The sequence below is a fragment of the Hydra vulgaris genome, chromosome 13 (genome assembly GCF_038396675.1).
Source record: "Hydra vulgaris chromosome 13, alternate assembly HydraT2T_AEP".
Lineage (NCBI taxonomy): Eukaryota > Metazoa > Cnidaria > Hydrozoa > Anthoathecata > Hydridae > Hydra > Hydra vulgaris.
Genome location: NC_088932.1, coordinates 41,262,608 through 41,287,341, shown reverse-complemented (window position 1 = coordinate 41,287,341; position 24,734 = coordinate 41,262,608).

Below are 24,734 nucleotides of genomic sequence, written 5' to 3'. Positions count from 1 at the left end.
CCATCTGGTTGTCCCAGAACAACTTCAAGATCACATGCAGAAACTAGAAATGTTCAATCTGAAGAGTTGTCTGCTTTTAATTTAAAAGATGTTATGAAATCTTTTAATGATCTGAAAACAAACATAGAAAACCATAAATTTAATGGAATTGATATATTTAATACTAAAACATAAAATCAAGTTTTGATTCAATCGTTAGAGTATGTTCATAACACAGGTGTTCCATTGTTTCTTCTAAAAATAAATAATAATTTTCAGTATGAATCTTTTCACTTTGGAGTCAAATGCTTAATAAAAACACTCTCACAGAACAGAATTACCTTATTGAATAGATGGTCGAATAATGAAGAAGCAGTTCGATTTTTAAATTCATATGAGATAAGCAGTAAAAAAAAATTATTCAACAGCAACTTTTTTCAATGAACAATAAACCTGTTACAGATAAAAAGTATTCTGTTAAAACAATGATTAGAGCTTTTGAGTACTTTGCAATGTCACGTGCTACATATAATCGTATTTGAGAAGACTTTGAACTTCCTAGCATAACAATATTAACAAGACTAACATAAAAAGTAAAATCTATTCATGAGGATATTTATCTGAAAAAGATTTTTCAAATTTAACAGACATTAGACATAAAAACTGCATTCTTCTATTAGATGTAATGGTCTTGTGGAGTTATCAAAGTTTCTCTTGTCTGCAAGTCATAAGTATGTTTTGCTTGGAACATTTACAACTGATCCTTTAGAAAGCAGTTTGGAAAGCTGAGACAGGAATTAGAAGGTACATATTTTATCAATGTTCAACAAATATTAGAGAAAGTGGATATCATAAAAACAAAACTACTTTTGCAATTAGACAAATATGGTGTTGATCTTGATTTTACTACATCAGGTCATTCTTGTGAAAGATGTGGTTTTTACTTAAATGAAGAAAAATGTTTGAAAGATGTTTGATATTTGATAATTTGCCAGAATTAGAAAATATATTATCTATAGATGTCAAAATGACTCTAATTTACATAGCTGGTTATGCTGTCCGAAATGACAAAGATTCAAATGATTCATATTTTTATTATGAGAAATTTAGAGATTTTACTGAAGAAATTAATCGTGGAGGATTAACTATACCTGGTGATTTAGTTTGTCAATGGGTAATATATTGCTATATTATGTTTCGTGAAGTAGCTGATAATACATGCATATCTTCTTTGTGCAATCTAATGATGCTTGTATCAGAATCCTATAAATTAAATATGAACAGGAACCATAGTGTTACACTTTCAAATGTTTCCTTTAAGAACTATTGTAATTTATATTCTCCAAGGTCTGAAAAAGAACCGAAACAAAAACTTTTAAAACTTAGCGTTAAATAAAAAAGGTCAACAGCAACTATTTTTTTGTTAAATTGAACTGTTAAATTTAAATAATTATACTGCATATAGCTATTATAGAATAAAAGAAAAAAGTATTATTATTTTGTAATAAATTTTAAATGCATTTTTGTTGTTTATTATTATTTCTTCCTTAAAAATTAATTTTTATGTTCAGTTCAGGTTATTTTTTCTGTATTTTTTGCTTAAAAAATTCGCCTCCAGTTTATGACGTCATCCGCACGGTGAATTGGCCTGTTATAAAGTACGCTATGCATAAAATAAATTAACCCCCATAATAAATTAACTCCCGTTGCGTAAAAAATTACCCGGGGAGTTAATCTATTTCGAAATAGATTAACTCCCCTTGAAATAAATTTACCCCTGTCGGCGAAACAAATTAACTCCCCATAATATATTAACTCCTTTGGAACAACTTATACGAATTACAAAAAAAGTTTTAACTTGATGTTTTCCAAATGTGTTGTTTTTAAATCTGTTAATTAGTTATTGATATAGATATAAATTATATTTCTACTATTATAATATCATATATTAATAGTGGCAATATATATATATATATATATATATATATATATATATATATATATATATATATATATATATATATATATATATATATATATATATATAAATACATATATGGGAAGTGGGGGCATAACAGCCCCCGTAACGTTTAGATTAATGGAGTATGAAAATAAAAACAGCATGCGTTTTTTAACAGTGTATTTCGATAAACACATCATTAAGCTTTAAATTGCTGCAATTAAGAAAAAAATAAAACGGTTTTTAAAAATGTTAAAACACAAAAATTAGACTTAGTGAAAAAAACGGTTGTGCCCCTATAGAGAGGCACAACCGTACCCTAATATATATATATGTATTAGGGTACGATTACATATATTTTTGAAAATGTTATTAAACAAAAATCACAAAAATCGCTGGGGGTATACTTTTCGTGGTACAGTTTCTGCAAGTGTATCATTTTTTGTTTCTACAATCTTGTCAACTGTTTAAGCGTTTTTCTTTTTTCAGTTTTTATAACCATCTTTTTTGCCAGTTCCGCTTTATATTGTGAACTGATGAGTATAGCTGTTTTGCCCTTTTGGCATCGTTTGCGAGTTTGCTGAGTTTTCTCATTTGAAATACTTACAGTTTCTGCAGGTAAAGCAATTGTGAAAGAAGCCATAGATGTCAAAGACGAAGTTTCTGATTCAGAGCAAGATGTCAGGGATAATTCTTGCAGTGAAATATTTTGTGTTTGAGACTTGGTAGTTAGATTTGGTGTTGCTGAATCCGTCTCAGGAAATGACCTGTTGGTTGTTTCTGAAGGCTCAAACATCCAATCATCAAAAACTTCAGGATTAAGTGGACTTATTCCAGTCTTTCTAAAACAATTTACAGCTGTCAAAATGTCTACAGATTTCATATAAGCTATTCCAAATAGTTCTGGAATCTGATATTCAGTCACAACTCTAGGATAATGTGTACGCAGCCAAATACGAACTTCATTCGAATAGTTGCTACTAAATGGTGTTATGAAGGAGACATCTAGTGGCTGCAGATGGTGTGAACAATGTGGTGGAAAGCAAATAACAGTAACACAATTTTCACGTGCTTTCATTATGAACTCCATATTTTTTGTATGTGTTGCATGACGATCTAATAATAACAGTACAGGTCTTTTTTTGGATGGTCTTACAAAGGACAGAAAATAGTCAAACCACTTCAAAAATATATCTGTTCGCATCCAACCACTAGGGTGATAGATGCAATAGTACCCGGAGGAGCTTTTTAAATAATATTAACATTCTTGGGAGCTCTAACATGGGGGAAAATAATCAAGGGGACACGTATATACTTTATATATAATATAAACTTTATATTATATGTAAAAAGGAGATCAAAACAATTACTTTATAACTGTTTATTTTTGACAAGCCTTTATAATAAAGGCTTGTCAAAAATAAACAGTTATAAAGTAATTTTATTCAACGCTTACTAAATATTTATATATTATATATTTTAATATATATAATACTAAATATATTTTTAAAAAATTTTAAAATAGAATACTTACACAATTTTGTAGATATAATTATAAGTGAAATTATTTAAAACGCGTATTATAGGGGGTTAATTTATTTCAGTAGGGGTTAGAAATACTTAAGCCCCCTGTTAATCCATTTCGCTATATTTTAAAATAATTTAACTCCCGGGGTTAATTTATTTCGAAATAGATTAACCGGGGAGTTAAAATGTTTTAACCGGGAGTTAACTTTTTGGGGAGTTAATCTATTTCGCGTCACCGGCTGGGTAATCAATGCTAAATCAGCTGTTGCCCCCTCAGTTAGATGACTTACATGCAGCCAGACCTTAACCGACACTTCACATTAGGAGTAGAGGGTTCCAACATCAATAAAAACCACCTTGGCATAAAACCACCATAACGATGTTGTAATAAGGAGTTTAATAAAGGAAGATCAAAAGGGTAGGTGGGGGGGGGGTCAAAGGGATGAGTCGATTTCTTCGATAATATAAATTTGATTGTTTTTTTGTAAATTCATTTATAAATGGTAAAGATTGTTTTCGTTGAAGGACCCAGGAGGGAGGATTGACAGTATGCAGTACTCCACATCCTCCCTCCTGGATCCAATAATATAGCAATCAATTTCTAATTTCTGAATCTTAAGACAAATATTATGAAGTTAGTAATTACTTATCTTCATGATTTCCTACTTTATTAATTTTAAAAAGGAGGAATTGTAACAATCTACTTAGTAATGAGATTAAAAATGAGTTATATGGACTAAAAAAATCTTTAGAAACATATTGTTCAGTTAGTAGTTGCTTATCTTAATAATCCCCTATTTCATTTTTTATTTAAGAGGATAATTAAAAAAATTAATATAACAGCGGAACTTATTCACTTATGAAAAGGATAATTGAATGTTAGACACTAAAGTGGAACTTATTGACTTATATTTAACGAGTTTAAGTCACCACTGAATTTATTAGATTTAATAATTTTCATCATATATTCATGAAATTCATGTTTAAGATTAATCAAGTTTAATGATTACCATCAAATTTCATAAGTTATATTTGAAATGATGAGATTGAAGCGGAACTTGTTCATTTAAATACACAAGTATAAACAAACGTCGTCAGCAATGATGACTAATTTTATACAAATACATTAACTAGGTAATCTAATTAATAGTATGAATTGCATTTTAACATCCGGTGCAGTATTTGTCCGCTTTCTCTATCTTTCAAACTCGGCTTTTTCTGACTTTCACTCTAACTTATATTGTTCTTCTTAAACTCACTCTATATCTCCGAAGCGGGTGATGATGCTCTTTAGTGAACTGAACTTTTCTTCGCTGGCCCGGGTATGCGGCCTCCATATGGCATTTAGCCGGAGGAGGATAAAACACAATACCCACCAACCAATTCTACACTTATTCCTTATTAGGTTTTGTTTTTTAGTAAACGATAGAAAAGTAATTAAAAAAACAATTAATATGCTTACTTTTTCGTCTTCGAGCTACTTTTTTACATAGAGCTGATTATTATTTTGTGCACTTTTTCCGCATACTTAGCAGCCGTGGCGCAGTGATTAGAGCTTTAGCTCACAACCAAGAGCTTCGTGTAAAACAAGTAAACAAAATTTTATGTAGGAGTGTTTGGTAGCGTGATACACTTTTGGTTTTTGCTTCGTAGAATAAATTTATACCTACAAAATTAAATTAATTAATTACTAAAATATAACAGATTAAACTTGTGAGACTATTTAAAATAAAATCAGAAATTTGTATCAAGGTACTCCACCCAAGGGTTACTTTGAAACAAACTATGAGCATAATTAAAAAACCAAATCAAAAGCATAAAACGTTCAGAAAAGACATTTTTTTAAAATTGATTGTAAATTATAAAGAAAACTATTTTTAGATTTGGTTATGACACAACGGAGTACTCTTTTACAGCTTAAGGACTGCTGTATCAAGTTACCTTATACTTGCTAATAGAAAGTTGTCGCTTTATTTTTAGCACGAACTTGTTTTTTCAATGATTTTGTTTAATAAAGTAAAGAGCTTATGGATTTGTAGTTTAGAAAATAATGTTAATAACGACATATTGAATAAGATACTGTAGCGTTGATCCTGTAAAATACGCAGAATCCGCGGTACAAAACATACTAATTCCAACCAGTAAAATAAAAATGTTGACATATTCTTCAAAAACAATTTGCATGGCTGCAACATTTAAAGCAAATCATAGTTACAGGTTCCTTAGTTACAGGTTCCTTAGTTACAGGTTCCTTAGTTACAGGTTCCTTAGTTGCAGGTTCCTTAGTTGCAAATCTTATTGTCAGTTGTTAGCTACAACTATATTTTGTCGAAAATTTTTAAATTTCAGGAACTTATAGAACAACAAATACGTAGTATTATCACAAAGCCAACAAAATCTAACATCTCAACTAATACAAGAAGCGCTAGTTGAACATAATGCCATGACTAATAAAATATGGACTAGAAAAAAAATAAGTATCTTCCTTGTACAGGGAACTACTTTTCTAATGAAAAGACAAAACTTTCTCTTGGTCTTTCTTCCAAGAAAAAAGATGCCATACAAAGCAGTAAGTGCAGGTAAACTTATAATTTAATAGAGCAAAACCTAATTAGAACAAAGAAGAACGTGTTGTAACTAATAATGTTTCAAATATGATGCTTTTGATGTCTTCATTGTGTTGCAAGTAAACGAAAGTGGAGAAGAGTCGAGATTATTTTAATTGATAATAAAGATATTTGGAATAATCTACATAAAGAAGACCAAGTTTTTATAAATAATGCTATCAAGAAACAATTGCATTCGCTGCTATACGATATTAAAGGTGGAACAAACAAACTTAAATCCTCAAAGCTGGCAAATTTAACACATCAAAATGCTATTGTCATGCGTGTTAAACATGTGAAATATTTTGATTTGCTCAAAGGAGACCATACTAACCATACATTGATACAACGCAAATATCTAGACCAGATGATGTCAAACATCTTTTATCGCAAACGCACTGCAAGTAAGTAAAAAAAAATTGTTCTAAGTATTCTGTTTTAACTAATAAATTTCTGTTGATTTACTAGAAAATAAACGGTGGTTTATAACATAGTATAAATAATAATTATGTCAAACTTAAAAATAAAATAAATAATTTCGTCTTTTAAATAAGTTTTTACTTTTTGTTTTTATGTTTTAAATTTGCAAAATCTATTTTTCAGCTCTCATAACAGCAAAAGTTTTTCCGTTATAACTAAGCCAGAAGCCACAATTTTTGCTCACCATGTATGTATGCTCTTACAACACCATTGTTTGAGGAGGAGATGAACAATAATGGTGTTATTGCTGGTAGTAACGTAACTAAGCAGCAATAATATGTTATATAAACTAGATGTCTAACTTCGATTCAAAAAGTGTAGCCCTTTTTACAAATGGCGGATTAATCAAATATTATTTAACTTTTCTTTTCTTAATTGAAGCAAATACATTTTAAATATAGATACTATTTATGTAAAAGTGTTAAGAAGAAATTGGAATACTTGTAAAATGACAATTTATGATTCCTAAATTTAGTTTCGATTAGAAAGAAATTAAAGTTTTGAAAAAAAAAGCGAAATGACTAACCCTTTTAAAGCATTTTTATGAATTAAAATACTTTTTAAGAAAACATAGGCTTATAAAAAAACTTTAATAAGTATTTTATAATTATTAAAAGGTGTTTTTGAATTATTTCTAATTTATTAGGGAACTTCTTAACTTTTATTCCGCACGTCGGCTTCAGTTTTTGTTTTTTACATATGGCGGACTATTTTTTTTAACAAAAAAAGCGGACTTATTTTTTGCCCTACAAAATCTCGCAAGTTAGACATCAAGTTTATATAATATATGATTGAATGCAAATGTACATTCAGGTCCGCATCAACTTTTATAGATTATAATATGTCGGAAAATATTTTTATGTCGGAAAGTATGTAGTTATTTTGAACAGCTTTTTTTTTTAAAAAATTACTACAAAAATAAGAAAAACTAAGCTCTAAAAAGCACTGAGATTTTTGTTAGTCATCTTCTCTTCAAATTTTCAATTAAGATCTTAAAATCTTAAAAATCTTATTGCTAGCGTCTTATGGTGACCGTATACCTCAAACTTTCAAAGATTTCTAAAATTGAGAAGAATAAACAAGAAATAAAAAATTATATGAAATTTAACGTATGAAACATTTTCAACATTTGCTATATGAAATTTAACATCATTATGACATTTTTATTACTGTGACATTATATGATGTTATGATGAGAAAGTTCTTTTTTCAACTTTTTATTATTGTACAGTTAACGACTAAAAAGCAACAATTAACTTTTTCTTTGGTTGCTAAAGCTAGACCATTATAATCATTGCAATCGTACTTAATCTTAACTATGGTCTATTAAAACTAAATTTAAAGTGTTTAAATCTTGATTGAGGGTTTTAATACGTATGCAAATTAAACTTGATAGTTTTCAAAAATTCCATTCGTCAACCATTTACGATAGCCATTGTCAAAAAACTTTTCTGTGGTATCTTAAAATGCCTGCTTATTATTGAAGCTTTATAAGCCAAGAAGATGTAACGTAAAAAAATAAACAAAAAGGCTAAAGGAGTTGATAAGTTTATTTATTGGAATATGTTTACAGAATAATTGTTGAAAGTAATTGTGTGTATAAACTTTTTAGCCCGGTGTTATTTAAAATACGTTTTTATGCTATCATTCGTGATTACTCGATTACTTTAGACTTTTAATCAAAGCGTGTACATGAAATACATGTGAAAGTAGAAAAACTACTAGAAAAAGGTACTCATCAATTTTAATTTAGAAATAAGTAACAGTTTTAACACATTATTTATAAAGATAAAATTCTTCAAAGAAATTTATTTATTCCTGTGGGCATCTAATAACATTTCAAACTTTTGCTTGGGCACAGAACAACAATCAAAGCTATTTGATGTTTTTTTAAATGACTTCAAATCTATTCAAATCTTTAACGTTTCTGCATTTTTTTTTCTTTCTTTTTTTTGTTTTGTTTTTGCTGTTTTCTAATTTGTTTATACCTTGAAAACCCCCCTTTTTTATCAACTACCAGATTTGCGTTTGATCAATTTTGCTCAGAAAAAATATTAAATAACTCGACTAACGACGTTATAGGGATGTATTTACAACTCTTCTGCCATTGAATTGTAGCTTTTATTTGGATTTTTCAAATATTTGCGCATATTTTTTCTTTAACGTCTTCTTCTTTTTTAAAACTAATTTTAGGTTAAATGGGAAAAGCCTTTTTTTGAAATCACATCATATTGTAAACAAAATACAAACACGGTTAAAAATATGTTAATACAACCACTAAAAAAAAAATATTTATTCTTTCACATTTATTTCATGTACACAATTTTGTGTTTTTGTGTTCTTTTAAAACTTACTTATCGTGATCTGTAGCGGCGAGTTGTGATGCTCTTTAGTTGGCTGAACTTGTCTTCTGCGGATCCTGGTATGCACGGGCGCCGCTAGCATTTTTCGGTCTTTGAGATAGCTAACTTCCAGACATGGAACAAACTCCAAACATTTATATGTTTATACTTATGTCAATTGAGGATGCTTTGCAAAAAATTGCGATGATTGGAGCTTGGGAACAAAAAAGCCCCAAACTTTTGTCTCCCCCTGCCCCAAACGTGAGAGCAACAAGTTGACGAAATATTTTTTTTAATATTTTTAACTAGACTTATATTCACCGATAAACTTTGAACTTTATAGTAAAATATTTAAGCGTTCAAAAATTATGACCATATAAAGTTTAAACCCCCCTCAATTTGAGGGGGTTGCAAACTTTATATTGTCATAATTTTTAAACGCTGAGAAATTGTACTATGAAACTTAAAATTCATCGATGAATATAAGTCTAGTTGAAAGTAGTATAAAAAATATTTCATCTACTTGTTGCTCTCACGTTGGGGCAGGGAGAGAAAAAATTTTGGGGCTTTTTTGTTCCCAAGCTCCAATCATCGCAATTTTTTGCAAAGCATCTTTATTTGACATAAGTATAAACATATAAATTTTTGGAGTTTGCTCTATGTCTGGAAGTTAGTTAACTCAAAGACCAAAAAATACTGGCGGCGCCCCTGCTGGTATGTATCCTCCGTACGGCAATTAACTGGATTAGATAAACCACAATACCAAAAGGACTACGGAGAAATATATGAAACAAAAAATAGAACTATTCTATACTGCATTTTTGAAGCATTTTTATTTAACAAATTTAATAAGTTTAAATCAAGTTAAAGTTTAAAGATATGATTAGTTTATCTTAACGATAAGATTAATTTTTAAAAAAAATTATGAAGCTGATACTTCTTTATGGTTTATTTGGAATAACTACTTTGATCAGTTGTGTATCAGATGCAAAAGAATATGAACAAGTCTCTTCTTTCACATGCAAGTAACTTATTAACAATAAAAAAATAAATTGTTGTTATAAATACAGTATCGTCCACAATTATTTTCGTTGCGTCCATAATTATTTTCGTTGCAGTCCATAATTATTTTTGTCGCGTCCATAATTATTTTCGTCGCGTCCACAATTTTTTTCGTAATAAAAATACTTTAGTATTTTTATCACGAAATATATAATGGCAAACGAAAACAATACAAACATCAATCATTCGAATGTCGAAACAGAAGTACAAACAAAAAACAAAACTGCATTCGAAGAAAATATTTTAACAGTAAAAAGAATGATGAATAGCAACGAATCAAGTCAATCTATTGCAAATGCAACAGGTCTTTTAATTAGAACAATTCAAAACTGGATACGAAAACTTGAACAAGATCAAATTACAGTGCCTAAAAAGCGTGGCAGAGCGGCGCGAGATAATATTGAAAGAAAGAGAGAAATTGAATTATTAATTAATGCAAATAATGCAAAAACTACGATCGACATTGCAGAATTAATACCCGAAGAACATAAATGCTCGACAACTACAATTAAAAGAGAATTAAAACAAATGGAATATACCCGTAAAAGACTTAAATAGATCGTTGTTGCGAGAAATTCAGCTCATGTAATAGCAACAAGGTTCACGTTTTGCAATCATGTTTCTTTTCAGCAAAATTCTGATTTGATTTATATTCATGAAACAAGTTTTAATTTGCGCGATTCACGACATTATGGATATGCATTGTTGGGAATTACCCCAAATATTACAGTCCCCACACAGAGAGGAAGGAATGTTAGCTTAATATGCGCCATTTCAGATATATTGGTTTTAAAATAAAGGTTGGGGCCTTTAATACTGTTAGCATGAACTAGTGGATCGAACAAGATTTAAGACCAGCTTTAAGTGATCGAAGATATATTGTAATAATGGACAATGCGCTATTCCACCATTCATCGACTGTAGAATCGGCATTTCGAGAAAGCAATTGTACAATCCAGTTTTTACCAACTTACAGCCCTCAACTTAATACTATCGAGGAGTTTTTTGGTGTGATGAAAATTTTATTCAGAAGGATACAACCACGACCTAATAATCCACAAGAAATGATTAACATTATTACTGAGATTTTACCAGGTTTTATTGAATACTCTTTTGAAAACTTTTATTCTCACATTCGTGAGTGGGTGTTAAAAGGAATTCTGCGTAATGAGTTTATGTGATTAAATTATGCTTGAATTTTTTTTCTTGACTTGCTATAAAACGTTTAAAAAATAAAGTAGTTTTATTACAAAAATAATTGTGGACGCAACGAAAATAGTTATAGACGCGACTAAAATAATTATGGGCTGCAACGAAAATAATTATGGACGCGACGAAAATAATTGTGGACGATACTGTAATACCAATACTTTACTATTAACAAATTATAAAAAAATTGTTTTTTATTATAAAAAAGTAAATTTTAGTTTTAGCTTCATTTAAAATAAAATAATCACTTAATGATCAAAGTTTTTGCAATGGAAGCTAGAAATTATTCTTAAAGTTTGATTTATTCTTACAACACTTTGTTGTTCTTAAGGTTAACGAGAATGTAAACTTATTTTTAAGGTTTATAAGGATGAAGTCTTATGTTTAAGGTTAACAAGCAAGTATTCAGAAAGAGATGCTAACAAAATTTTTTTTAAGCTCAATATTTGCAAACACTGTTATGTTAAAAATTTAGAATATTTTCAGTTTGACGTTCTGCGGTTTATACACAAAATCTATTGTTTTATTCATTCCTATGGTTTTTTATATTTATTCAGACCTATTGTTTTTATTCATTATTATTTAGTCTTTTATTCATTTCTATTGTTTAGTTTTGTAGTTTGTATAAATTGTAATATGTATCTGAATACGAAAAGACAAGCTGAAAAAGAGATAATATATATAATTTATCATATTGTATAAAATATGTTCCTTTGATGAAAGTTTAAACCATTATTATTAATTTCCTTTTAAAAATTATGTGTAAAAACTCATTGAAAATTTATAAAGACGGAAAAAAACGAAAAAATTTTAATAGCAACTTTATATCATCTTTTCTTAAATTTAAGTCATCATGAATGGTAAAACTTAAGGCCGTCATCATGAATGGTTAAATGCCTTTCCACGCTATTCCATGGTGTGACCGATTGAACTTCTTGATCTGAGCATCTTAATAACTATAAAAAATGTGTAAAAAAATTGTATAACAATGAAGTCCAAAACTTCAAAAAAAGCCATCTTAAAAGGTAAATCTCTCACATATATGTATTGAATTTTTTTTTTCCATTATTTTTTCTTCGATCTATCACTAGTTACAAATAAATATCTTTTATGATCCAAGCGTTGTCACAGATTTAATGTTATTTTCAGAATTAAATAAACTTATCAGTTAAATTTTGCTTCTTTTGAGTACCAGGTTAACCAACTTTTAAAATAGACTTTTTTCCAAAATATTAGGAATCCATTAAATAATGAAAAATCTTGAGGCACCCATTTAGATATTTTATGCAAAAATTTGTAAACTCAGTGTTAGTTCATTATAAAAAACATATTAAGGGGGTTCCAGTAAACAATTTAGAAACATTTTTTTAACATGCAATTATATAATAAAGATAGTTAAGTATTTCATTTATCTAGGTGACTACGAAGTCATATTTGTGGATAAAAATATCTTGCAAACCAACCTATACAAAGAAAAGCCTTTTAAATGTAAATTACACCAACGATACTTTAAAAGTGTAAACTTTTGTATATGTGTAATAAAATGATGTAATAATATGATGTGTAATAATATGATGTGTAATAATATGATGTAATAAAATATATAACGATGTAATATGGATGAATAGAGACTCTCTTTATTTAGGTGACTACGGAAGTTATGTTTGTGGATATAAAAAATGTTGCAATTCGAATCCATATGAAGAAAAACCATTTAAGTGTAAGTTCATAAAAAGTTGAATAAAAATTTGAGTATAATACCTAAAACTTTTATCTTCCTTAATTTGAGCAATTACTCCAAAAATCATGAGTAAAAGCAATCATGTTTTTTTATTCACCCGGAGTTTTTATTTTAGCGCTCTCATTCGTAGAGAATTTAAAAGCATTTTAAAATAATTATTATAAATATTATTATCATTGTAAATTATTTTTTTAAATAATATCTCTATCATTATGAATATACAAACTATCATAGTTTTTTATTCTAATATTTATTAACTGTTATTATTCATTTTTAAATATAATATTTAATACACAATATTTATATTATTTATTTTTATATTTAATAATATTTTATAGTTATAAATAAAATATGGTTGCATCATATTTTATTAACTATAAAATATTATTGTTACTAGTGCCTTTGTTAACATATGGTAAATAGCTTCAATTTCAATATTGTGTCATAAACATTTAAGGTGTAAATAATACTTGTAAATTATATATTTGACAAAAATAATATTGGTGTAAATATGATAAAAGTTAATAGTTTTGTTTTCTAACAATATCATATAGGAATAACATACTGGCATTTGAAAATCACCCTCCAACCCTTCTCCTCCAAAAAAAAAAAGCCTTCATAAGGGTCCCAAAAAATTCCACTAGATGTTACAAAAAAAAAAGCTTTATAAGTTTGCATTAGATCCCCGCCTCCCCCTTCCCCCACTCCTCCCTCTGTTTGAAGCATAGGGTATCCGAACAAGCAAGCAGAAATATAATATCGTGAGCAGGTATAAAATATCGTGCATCGATTTCGGAAAAAAATCTGGCAAAAAACCTCTCTGGCTTTCGGCAGATTTGGTTGATTACAAATCGGCAGATATGATTGATTACAAAATAAAAAGGCAAGGTACTGTTCATAAATGAAATACCCCAAAAAAAACATCTTTGGTACTATAACTAGTGAGCAAATATTTTTTCGATTGAAAAAAATTTCCTCACAAGTAACTATTGACTGAAGTTAGAAAAAGTGTTGCCAAAAAGATGTTTAACTCTGAATCTAAAAAATATTTTGGCAATCCAAAGCATAACAAAAATCCAAACACTTAGTCTGCCATCATTCGTGGGAGGCATAAGCTCCTTAGTTTTTAAGAAACTTTGATTTACAATCTATTTACTACATTGCAGATATTAAGATTAATATCTATAAGAATGATCTTGAGTGATGTCAGGTTAGTTGTAAAAAATAAGAAAAATATAGTTCTTACAGAATTGCTAAGGACTGAGTTAATGAACTAAATGTAGTTAAAGGTTCTGCTATATAAACGCTAAGTTTTATTCAAGATTAATCAAAAGTGTCTGTAAATAAAGTGTTGAAGAAAGACATTATTCTATCAATAGCAGAGCATAGAGCAATTCATCCAGTTATTATTAAACAAATTTGATTAACTTTTGAAATTACATTTTATTTATCGTGCTATAGAATATTTCAAGATATTACAAATATTGACTGGGAGCTTTATATTTAAAATTGTGGTAACGTCAATGAATCTATGTAAGTGGTATCTGTGTAAAAATTACAAGCTGTTTACATCCCAGCTAGCACACATACGTTGATAAAACGTAAGAAAAATGTTGTGCGTTGCGTTGGTCCAACATCGACCGTCAACGTTGTTTTTATATCATTTTGGTTACAAATGCGACGTTGCCAACAACCAAAAAATAACGTCGGTTCAACGTTGTATTTTTAAGTCGGCATTGTCTAATGTTTTACATCGATTCAACGTTGTATTCTACGTTGGAAAAACGTTGTATTTTAAGTTTACCTTTTATCGAAATTGAATTGATTTGTTTTATGTTAAGCACATACATATAAACATAAAATAATCCGAATTTAAACGCATATACAGTTGTATATATGTATTTATACATACATGTATTTATAAACACATATGTATTTATACATATTAGATATTTACGCCATTTCGATGATGAATCGACATTGCTTATGTTATATGATAGAACTTATAATACTGCATCTGATTAAAGAAGCATTATTTATGTTTGTTTTGCTTGTGACTTGATGTTTCATCAAAAAAGAGAAAAATATATTAGCGAAATATATTTCCATAATCGACTGAAATATTTGAATAAAAAATAATTCTCATAAATTAAACCAATGTATATTTGTATATCTGCCTTTTCTCGATGCAAACGCAAAATTAATCCACTTTATAAAATCCAACGTTGTTTCAATGTATATCGATCAACGTTGATATAATGTATATACATTAAATCAACGTTGGTTTATACAGATTGAATCAACGACGGGTTAATAACATTGGATCAACGTTGAAATTAGATTAAAAAAAATCAAAAAAATTTAGGTAAAAAAAATCAAACTATTGAGATGTTTTTATATACATTAATTCAACCAGGGCCGTGCACAGGATTTGGGGGCCCCGAGCATCCTTCAGTTTAGGGGCCCACCCCCTTTACTCCAAAAAAAAAGGCCTGCTTAAATTTTTTTATTATATTACTGGAATATAAGTATAATTAAATAGTCCAGCTGTTGTTTCTTACAATATTATTTTTCTTGTCTTTTGTTTAGCAAACTTTTCAATAACATCATGGAAATCAATATTTTTTGCTAATAGACACTCGATACTCAAAATGGCGAGGTCACTTGTTCGTTCTTGTCCCATAGTTGAGCGCAAAAAATTCTTGATGAGCTTCAATTTACTGAATGAACGCTCACTTGAAGCCACTGTCACTGGAATTGAAGCAAAAATACGCAATGCAATTACTATATTTCTAAAGAGTTCTCCAAGCTTTATTTCAGAAATTTTGTTTAATAAGTCAAATGGGGCAAGAGGTTCCTTTCCAAAATTTGCAGTATGAATTTGTTTTATGTGAAGCAATTCTTCAGTCAGTTCATTTTCGGTCACATCACAAGAATATTTTTGCGAAAAATGTGAGCAAGCACTCTTGATTTCTGCTTCAGACAGTTTTTGACTTCCACAAAAAAGAGAATATAGAAAGGATTTCTTGAATTGCTGTGAAACGTGCAGTAAGTCCACCAATTACAGAATCAAAAATGTGATAAAAAACCGTTCTCCGAAATGTTGCCTCCTCTCCTGATTCTGCTTCTGTTAATTCCGTAATTTGTTCATCACCTTTAATTTGCTCCCCAAAAAAACTTTTGCGTTTCACTTTTCTGTGGATTGGAAATTCAGAACTGATTTTTGCAACATCTGCAACTAACTTGGCTTCTTCTAAAATTGTAGGCCATTCCTCCCGAACAGATTTGAGTTGACTAATCAATGCTTCAATATTTTCCACCTCAATATCAATAGTTGCTTTTCTTGCCTGAATGACCTGGTTGCAGCGGTCAATCAATGTGAGAACGTTCAGCCAAATTCCAGACATGAGAACACATTTGAAGGAGCTCATATATTTTAGGGCACCTCTAATCTCAGTTTTTGCTTTAGGTGTGAGATTCAAGCTCTTAACTTCTTTCAAAGATTCAATGATTTGGCTCAAGTGATTATAGAAAGGGCAAATGCTGTCAAGTCTCTCAGTCCATCGTGTTCCTGATTGTCCATGCAAAGACACACCGTGAAGTCTCTTTTGCAATATTTCCCAGCGTTGCGGACTAGCAGAAAAGATCGTATATACGGTTTGAACAGTTCCAAAGAAAGTCTCAGCACCTGTACAGCTTGAGGCAGCATTCTGTCCACACAAATTCAATGAATGACAACCACAGGGTGAGAATACAGACAATGGGTTCTTCTTTTGTAGGATTGCTTGAACACCCTTATATTTTCCTGACATGTTGACTCCATTGTCATAGCCTTGGCCACGGCAGTCTTCAAAACAAATTTTTAATGTTTCCAAAGTTTCCAGAATTAATTCCGCAATATCAGATCCAGTCTTCTTGGCACAATCTGCAAAGATCAAAAACCGCTCTTCAATTAAAAATTTTCCAGGTTCTTTTTCATGTACATATCGAATGACAAACGAACTTTGTTCAGTATGGCTCACATCAGGAGTGGCATCAACCATAATTGAAAAACACTTTGCAGACTTGCACTCTTCTATAATTTGCCTGCGAACCTCAGCTGCACAAAGGCCAATGAATTCATTTTGAGAACGATTTGATAAGTAATGCGCCTGAAGACGTTAACCCTTGTCCTGTGATTGTTTTACTTTTATCACATGTTCCTTAAGAATTGGGTCATAATGCGAAATCAGTTCCAGCAATCCTAAGAAATTTCCATTATGAGAATCTCCAATTAGGTCAGATTTTCCACGAATAGCCAATCCACGTTCACCAAGAAACAGAATCACATCCAAGATTCGTTCCAAGATTTTTCTCCAGGTGTCAGCTTCGTTGAGAATTTGGCGATTCATCAAATGTTCAATTGACTGATCAGTTTTCATTCGAGCTTCCAATTCACGCCACTGAATGTAGCATTGTTTATGGATTTTCGAATGCTCATGTTCAGGAATTCGACTGATGAGATTCTTCCACTTCTTTTCATATCCCCATCCTCCAATTATTGTAAGGGATGAAGTCATGTGTGGAAGTTGATTTCTAGGTAAAAATAATCGGCATGGAAAACAAAACAATGCTGTCTTTGCTGGGCTAAATACAAGCCAATCCCGCGAGAAGGATTCCCCATTCGGCATTCTGCTTTTCAAAACTGACATTGGAAATATGTGATTTCCATTATCTTTTGGCATATCCAGTGTGAAAGGAATGTGACCAGCCATGACAAACTTTTCCAGCTGAGAAGGGGAGAAATTTTCTGTTTCAAATTCACCAATGTCAAATGGCTGCAACAATGCTGGTCCATCACTGCTAGTGGTCCTTGTAGAAGTATTATCACTACCACTAATTTGACAGTCTTCAAAAGTGGCTAATTTCTCTATACTGCCAGCACTATTACCAGAAACAGAAGATTGGATACTACCGTCATATTTTTGCTTCGTTGAGCTAGTGTAAAGGGCATCTGATGTTTTAGGAGTAGTTGTAATTCCAACATCAAATAATGTTTGCCTTCCTTTTTGTAGAGCCGCTCTTTTTACTTTACTGATTTTTAACTTTGATGCACCAGATGGATACGTGCGTTTCATTTTTATTTTTTTAAATACTTTCGTCTAATAGATATATATACACACATATATATATATATATATATATATATATATATATATATATATATATATATATATATATATATATATATATATATATATATATATATATATATATATATATATATATATATATATATATATATATATATATATACACGATTAAATAATTAATACAAAATTTATATATATATTTATATATATAAATTTTGTATTAATTATTTAATCGTGTATAATCACAAAAATGAAAAAATTAAATTTATTTTTATTAATCTATAAATTAAATTGTACAATCAAGCAAATCGCCTGTAAAAAAAGTAATCCAAATACCCCATTTTTAAAATAAGATTTAAACACATTATAACTTTTCCCGCTAAATTCAAGATAGGCATGTAGAAAAGATTTAAACAAAAGCTCTTCCGCAGGGATCTTCTATAAATTACGCAACGCTAAATTTATTTTTAAAAAAATTATTAGATCCTAAGCTCATTTTTGAGGCAATTTTCATTAAATTTAATGAGCTATTTTTATTTTTTATGTAAGTTAAAGCTCTTGATGGGGAAAAAGAGAAGGAAAAAAAAACCTGGAATTTTATTGCCGCTGTTGGGGGCCCCCATAGGGTCCGGAGCCCCGAGCAATTTGCTCGGGTGACTCAGGCTCTGCACGCCCCTGAATTCAACGTTGGTTTATACACATTAAATCAACATCGGGTTAATAACATTGGATCAACGTTGGGTTCACGTCGTAAAAACAATCAACTTTATGCGATGTTTTTACATATGCGATGTTTTTACAAATGTGCCAGCTGTTTTTAGTTCCGTCGGTATTAATTTCATCATTAAACAAATGACATTGGATCAACGTTGGTTTTGCATTGGAAAAAACAGCCGACGTTCGCGATGGTTTTACATACGTTGGCCAAACGTAACTGTGCTAGCAGGGATGTTTGGTAACTATATAACATTGAAATGAGGCTAAAATTAGTATTTCAGTAATAAAAGTTTCATAAAAAATATCAACTCTACGAAAAGTTGTGCGCATTTAAGTCACAAAATTTGATAACAAGAATTGCTTAATAAAACTAAGACCAATTTAAGAATGTCACATTCGCGTAAAACGGTACTTTTGTTATGGAGCTTTGTTGTTGTTTGCGCAATGTTTTTCTTTATTTGTAATGTTTTAACTTGGGTACATTTTCTGATAAAAAAAATTAGTTGTCTATCACATAATCTTTTTCAATAAAATTTGGAATGAACTTCTTTTAGAAATTAACATATTATTTTAAAGGAGTTTTAGAATTAAACAGGTGCATTTGTTGCACAATACTTACAAACAATAAGACAAAATATTACTTAATAGTGATATAATATGCCCAGGTGTTAAATATTGGAAAGCTCTTCCTCGATTGCAGGGGACACTTATCATACTATCAATTTTTGTCTCGCCGCGAACCGAGGCAGAAACAGCTGTCACTATCTTTACACAAGTGGCACTGTGGCGAGCTGTAGAATATTTGTAGCGAGCTGTGGAACGAATGTGATTCTCTTTTGCTTCTTTTAGTTGCTTATCAATAATCATCACAGTAAACATTACAGTGCTACATCAGTAATCATCACAGTAAACATTACTGAGATGATGACTGATGTAATCATCACAGTAAACATTACTGTGATGATTATTAGTAGAGTAATTCACAGAGGGCAGAGCCTAATTCTCAGATTTGCGGCTAATCATGCAGGCCAGTAGGAGCAAAAAAATTTTTTTTTTTGGGGGGGGGGGGGTCAGTGCTGGATTAAGGGACCCTGAAATAGTTTTAAGGACCTTTTTTTTTTAGTCCTTTTTTCATTCAATTTTTTCAAAATTATTTATTTGAAAAATCACTGGTGGGCCAAATGCCCCTGCTGCTATCCCCCCCACCTTCCGGTTGCTACGAGCCTGATCATCTAATTTCATTCCCAGTAGAATATTTCCTTGATGACTCTGTCTATTAACTTACGTAAGGTATCTCACAGATACTGTGATTTGACTATTACACAGACGCCTGCTGCTATGAACGATAGAAGTCTCTTTTTGATGTTAATAAATTTTTTGAAGAATTAGTGATAAAAATGTATAATCTGAGAATCCAGTTGGAAGTGGTAAGCCATTTAGAATGAGCCAGTTTTCCAGGGCTACATTTAACAGAACAGTTTTCTAGGGCTGCACTCCAGATTAATATCAAAAAGGTAAAGTGATCTGTACTGTGCACTCTTCTGTCAACCTCTAGCATTCCAACATTACAGTTTATAGGTTGAAAACCAAATCTTACAAGTTTCAAGGGATTTTCCAATAGAATCTGAACAATATCTAGCACCAGGTTCTTCCAACTCCGCAAACAAATTACGTAGTGGAAGCTCATTTGCTTGTATCAAAAAAATTATCCGTTGTAGAGACCCTTAAAGTTCTCACTTAATCAACTAGTAAGACCACCCTTGTTTCCAATGTTTACATTAGTTTCATCACAATTAAGCACTTGCAAATCATTTAAAATGATATTGTGTTTTATAAATGATACTTGAGATTTTAATGCTTCAGATGTTCCAGTAAAAACAATGAAATTAATTATTATTAATAATTGCCATTACTTCATAGTTGTTAAAAGTAATTCTGAAATACTCTGCTAAAACTAATCTGATAAAATAACACGACAAATACATCTTACAGTGACTGACTCATTTTCAGTAACTGAAAATGAGGTGTCAGATTCAATAAAAAATACTCTGCAAAATGATAAAAAGTTTAGGTACAAATGGTATTCCCAAATATCTTCTTAAACTTATTTCTAATGTTATTTCCAAGCATCTATGTACCATATTGAATAGCTTCTCATAGAAGGTGCTCAATCCTGTTCGTCACTCCATCCTTTTCAGTAAAATGAAAAACCATGGTATTCAAGATATTGCTCTCTAATGGTTTTTATTATATCTTAAAAGATCGCAATTTGTCAACACCAATGATGTCAAATTTTTGCCAATAAAATGCTCTCAGATTTACTCTAAGATTCTGTATTAGGGCTATTGCTTCTCATTATTTTAATAATTATCTTAACGTTTCTCCAAAATTTTCAACTGCTTACAATTTTCTTGACAACACTAACTTACTTCATAATAAACAAAGCATTAAAAAAAATCCGCAGACATATTAATCATGATAATTTATCTAATCTACTTCAATGGCTGCGCTCTAATGAAATTCTAATACCAGCAAAACTGAACTCATATCAAATCAAGTCAATCTAAAATCTTTCAGCACCTAAACTTCAGGCTGACAAAAAATCTTTCCTTTAGTTTCTTTAAAATATCTTAGAACCAAAATTAACTCAAATCTTTTTCCTCTCGTCTTACAGACTTTGCATGGAATCTGATGAATCTAGGGGTAATTTGTAAACCTGGGAATCATAAATTACCCCTAGTCTTTTTTTTCCATTTGTTTGAATAAGTAATTTAGAATGTTAGGCTCGTTGTGGATTATTATTTATGGTATTGCCACTAATGATAATAGTTATTATTACACATGATGTAACTATTATTTACATTTTTATTACTACCATTACCTGAGTTTTTTTTTTTTTTTTAAAAAAAAAAAACTCAGGTTAGTTCAAACTTTTTTATTAATTAATAAGGTGTGGTTAGTCAACTTTTTTAATATATATATACATATATTTTAAAAAACGAATAGGGAATGTCAAATAAATAACATACTGTAAATTAATACATGTAAGAAACTAATTTTCAGAAACATCTTTATGCTTTTAAATAAGTGCATTTACATTAAATATTTACATAAAAGATATGGTTCTATTTGTAAACATAGCCCTGCTTTACTTTTATGAAAAATTATTATTTTAAAAAATATTAATTTGATTTAAATTGATTTTTTTTCCTACAGTTTAAACCATTTGGTTTAAACTCTGGCTATAGTCATTATTATTGTCATTATTATTTCTAATATTGATTTTATAGTAACACTATTTAATTATTAACAAAATTAATTAGTAAGCATAATAATAACGAAAATTGATAATAATATGAAAATTGATATAAAAGTTGTTGGCTTTAAGAGTAGAAAATGATGTTTTTGACAAGTTGCATCACTTTTAGTTACTTGACTGTCCAACATTTCTGTGTTTTGTTTAACGATTCTGTGTTTTGTCCCACATTTCTGTGTTATCTCTAAGCCAAAACCATTAAATTAAGGTTTTTTTTTAAAAAGAGTGTCACTTTATTGACTGAAATAGGTAGAACATGTAAGAAATGTTTCTGTATAGAATTAAATAGATACAATGTGCTAGGAGTGCTGCTACATCAACTCAGGATTTTAGCTAAGGCAAACTTTATTCTAATTTAGAAAAAAAAAATTTTGGTCTTGTTTTTTGAATTTTTTTTATGTCAAGAAAATATGGTGAAACATTCACTTAAGTACATACATAGACTGACTAAATAGGTAGACCATGCAAGAAGTGCCGCTACTTCGGCTAAAAGTTTGGAGCAGCAATCTTATTTTTCATTCTTTATTTTTTTCTTACTTTTTTGAAAAAGCCATAAAGAATAAAGTAATCAAAAAAGGTCAACAGTAGCATGGTATAAATGAAGGATAAAGGTATGAAGAAGGATAAATAATATGGTATGTATGATGATGATGATAAAATAGTATCAGTGTTATGGCTAATAGGTTCGAGGCCCCTTGTCCTTTCCCCCCCAAAAAAAAAGTTTGTTATAAGGACCCAAAAATCTTAAAAATTCTTTTATTAGGTATTTCGTATGTATTACTAAAAAGAAAAAAGCTCTTAAAATATACAAATAGGCTCCCTAAATTTGCTGTCACCCCCTCCTTTCCAAAACAGGGGTTTGAGAGAACCTAGCCACGGCTATGTATGACAAATAAAGGATAAAGGTATGAAGAAGTATTAATAGTATAGTACTTATTTTAGTTAGGTGGCTACAGTCTTGTTTGTGGTTGTAATCTTTTTAATAGTTTTATATTTCTTTATAAATAGTTTAGTTTTGTATTTATATATTTGTCAAAATTTTAAAATTATTTTTCTTTAATATATATAAGCAAACATTAAGTATACACACAGGGTTATAAAAGGTTCAAAATAATGTCAAAGTCGATAAATTTTGATATCATTTGAAAATATTCCTTTAAAGAACATTTTTATTATATAATATTTATATCATCTTTGCAGTTGGTAAATAAAAATGTAATGATAGTTTTATTTAAATAGGCAATAATGGAAGTCATATTTGTGGATACAAAAAGTGTTGCAAGACTTATATAACTAAAAAAACATTAAAATGTATGTTAGAAGAAAAGATTTTTAATAAAATAATTTTTTGCAATAATATTGTAACAAAGTAATACATTAGCAAGACATCACTTCTTCTCTTTTTCTTAAATCCTTTCTTATTTTTTCAGTAACAAAATAAACAATATTATAATAATGATGGATACTCCAATTATTTAGGCAACAACGGAAGCCATGTTTGCAGATACAAAAAGTGTTGCAAGACAAATCTTTACAAAAAAAAGCATTTTAAATGTAAGCTAATTCTTTGTTAAATCATATATTAATCTAACAGTAATAACGTAAATGATGATATAAAAGTTTTAATTCGGTGCTTTTTTAATCTAGGCAATTCTGGAAGTCATGTTTGTGGATATAAAATGTGTTGCAAGATAAATCCGTACAAAGAAAAGCAATTCAAATGTAAGCTAAGATGATGCTTAGTAATAGCAGTTATTATTCTAACAGTAATGAAATAAATAATGGTGTTATTAAAGTTATTTTAATGCTTCTATTATTTAGGCAACAACGGTAGCCATGTTTGTGGATATAAAAAATGTTGCAAGACAAATTTGTACAAAGAAAAGCAATTCAAATGTAAGCTAGGATGATGTTAAAGCAGATATTATTCTAACAGTAACAAAATATATGGTATTATAACAATTTTAATCCATATAATTTTAATATAATAGTTTTTTTGTGTTTCTTTTATCTAGGTGACTCTGGTCATGTTTGTGGATACAAAAAGTGTTGCAAGACAAATCCATACAAAGAAAAGCAATTCAAATGTAAGCTAGGATGCTTAGTTAAATCATATGTTAACCTAACTGTAATAAAATAAACGATTATATAAAAAAATTTAATTCAATGTTTTTTTTATTTAGGCAATTCTGGAAGCCGTGTTTGCGGATACAAAAAATGTTGCAAGATAAATTTGTTCAAAGAAAAGCAATTTAAATGTAAGCTGATACAATGCTTTGTTAAATTATATATTAATCTAACAGTAATAAAATAAATAATGATATGAAATTTTCATCTAGGCAATCCTGGAAGCCATGTTTGTGGATACAAAAAGTGTTGCAAGACAAATCCATACAAAGAACAGCAATTTAAATGTAAGTTAAAGTGATGCTTCGTTAAAGAATTCTAACAGTAAAATAAATTTTACTATAACCCTTTTAAAGTTAGCGCTAAAACTTTGTTAAATTTTTTTACTGTTTTACTATAATGGAAATGATTAAAATTATACTTAATTTAGATGTCATATGTCATGTAGGACCCAAAAATACCATTCAAAAAAAGTCTATTTAGTAAAATGTACTTGTATTTTTTTAAAGTACATAATAATTTTAAAGTTGTAATAG